The sequence below is a fragment of the Schistocerca nitens genome, chromosome 2, assembly GCF_023898315.1.
Source record: "Schistocerca nitens isolate TAMUIC-IGC-003100 chromosome 2, iqSchNite1.1, whole genome shotgun sequence".
NCBI classification, from domain to species: Eukaryota; Metazoa; Arthropoda; class Insecta; order Orthoptera; family Acrididae; genus Schistocerca; species Schistocerca nitens.
Window position 1 is genome coordinate 237,792,330 of NC_064615.1, and position 2,795 is coordinate 237,795,124.

The window sequence follows — 2,795 nt, forward strand, 5'->3', positions numbered from 1 at the left end:
TTTCCAAAAATTCAAAAATACCTTAACCTTTACGTTTTAATGGCCGAACACACAATAAATGAAAAAGCAACGCAACGACAATAAGTAAATTTAAGAATAAGGTTTTAAGCAGCTGAAGACCTACAATAGATTTATATAAATTGATTTACATAAAACACAATAAAGGCTTTTTTTGTTTCAAAGCAATGGCTGTAACAGATTACCAGCAGACCATTAAAAACCCACGAAACGGACAGTATAGACAACGGCACTGAGACCCCTCCAGGAGGGGGGGGGGGGGGGAAGGCTGCCCTCGAAACATTAAAGTTTACTTAGGTGAGACAGGTCGTGGGCCCAACTACTCTTGAACCGTCGGTAAACAAACCAACACCAACCAACAGACAGCCACGGACCGACCGACCAAACGACTTGCTAGCCACCAATCGGTACATAAAAATTGAAAGACCAAACTGTTCAAATGGTTCAGATGGCTCTAAGCGCTATGGGACTTAACATCTGAGGTCATCAGTCCCCAGACTTAGAACTACTTAAACCTAAATAACCTAAGTACATCCATGCCCAAGATAGGATTCGAATCTGTGACCACAGCAGCAGCGCGGTTCCGGACTGAAGGGCCTAGAACCGCTCGACCACAGCAGCCGGTGACCAAACTGTTACAGACGTGATTATCCACAATGAAATATATATTAATCAGTCAAAACTACACACCAAGTTGGACTGCGACAACAGGTGAGGAAATGACGCTGCCTGAAATTACGTTAGTGGCCAGGGCAGGTAACCGGAACACTAACGGCCACAAGGCAGAAAATTCCACTGGTAAACTTGAATTTGAAATAAGGTAATACAGTTAACTTCACCAAAAAGGAACACTGTCTGAATTTACATCAGTGGCCATGGTAGGTAACCAGAACACTAATGGCCTTAAGGCAGAAAATTCCGCTGGTGCACTTGAATTGTAGTGAACCAATATAGTTAATTCCACCGCACAGCGGTTCGATTTCACCACTACAAACACTTGGTATTGCTGACAGGAAAAGCTCCCCAACAGCGAACCACTGAAACGAACGACGCAACATGAACGGACGTGGCTTGGGTACTTAACACAATACTCAACTTTTGACGTCATGGGTCGGTGAGCCACGAAGCTCGTAGCAGTCGGACAGCTCCACACACGCGCCGACATTGAGGAGGGACCGCCAGCGGACCCAGCCGACCGCAACGCACGGAGATAACTTCCCTGGTCCGCTCCAACCGACCGACTGCCCTCAGAATGCCGACATCCTCTAAAATAGTCTACATCTACATCTACATTTATACTCCGCAAGCCACCCAACGGTGTGTGACGGAGGGCACTTTACGTGCCACTGTCATTACCTCCCTTACCTGTTCCAGTCGCGTATGGTTCGCGGGATGAACGACTGTCTGAAAGCCTCCGTGCGCGCTCTAATCTCTCTAATTTTACATTCGTGATCTCCTCGGGAGGTATAAGTAAGGGGAAGCAATATATTCGATACCTCATCCAGAAACGCACCCTCTCGAAACCTGGCGAGCAAGCTACACCGCGATGCAGAGCGCCTCTCTTGCAGAGTCTGCCACTTGAGTTTATTAAACATCTCCGTAACGTATCACGGTTACCAAATAACCCTGTGACGAAACGCGCCGCTCTTCTTTGGATCTTCTCTATCTCCTCTGTCAACTGGATCGTCGTAAGGATATAGGCCTCCGGAATACGAGTACAGTGTGCTAACCACTGCCCCATCTCCCTCGGTCACTAACTCTCTTCCTGCACATGTTGCAGTAGTCTACGTTGCCGAAGTTGGCTATTCAGGCTTTCGTTAGGTGATCACATTATGGGATGAAGCAATGTGTAAGCTGTAGAGAATGGTGCTACTTGAAAGACGCTTTATTAGAAACATAATGGATGCAATAAAAACTTCAGTTGTTTGGAAAATGAGAAGTAACGAGTAAATTTATGAAAACATAGAGAAAAAGGAATAATGACAAAATGGAGATTAATCGTCTTTGGACAGCTTTACCGAACGAAAGAGAAGAGGCAAACGAAACAAATTTCCTGTATTTCTGGAAAAAGAAATCGCCAGCAGCATGGATTACACAAATATGAAAAGAAGTAGAAAGAAACAGCGTAAAAAATAGGAAACGACAGAGAGAAACCTTCTTAAGAATAAAATGCAAAATGTAGAATGCTTTCAAGGCAGAAGAAATAAGAAACCAGGAATAAAATGGACAGATCGAGAGGAAAGATGACATGGGGAGAGGAGGAAGGACACGACAGACAAAAAAGAGGCATTAAGTTGTTACGTGACGCTAGTTGGTCAGTAAGCAGATAGTAAAAAAATGGACGCTTTTCAGCAATATACGCCGCGCGGTTTAGCCGCGTGGTCTGGGGTGCCTTGTCGCGGTTCGCGCGGCTCCCCGCGTCGGAGGCTTTCGAGGCCTCCCTCGGGCATGGGTGTGTGTGTTGTGCTAAGCGTAAGTTACCTTAAGTTATATTAAGTAGTGTGCAAGCTTAAGGACCGGTGGCCTCAGCAGTTTGGCCCCATAACATCTTCACAAATTTTCAAATTTCCAGGAATATATATCACAATGACAAGTATTTAGACTAATTGAGCTCGCGTCTGCGATGACTGACACCTTGACGCTCTGTGACGCGTCCATTACCCCAGCACGCCCCGCCGTCGTCGCGGACGTAATATCCTGCGTCGTGATTGCGGACGGCAAACACCGGTGTGTCCCAGTCGCGAGCCCTAATATTCCGTCCACCGGGGGCGGACGCC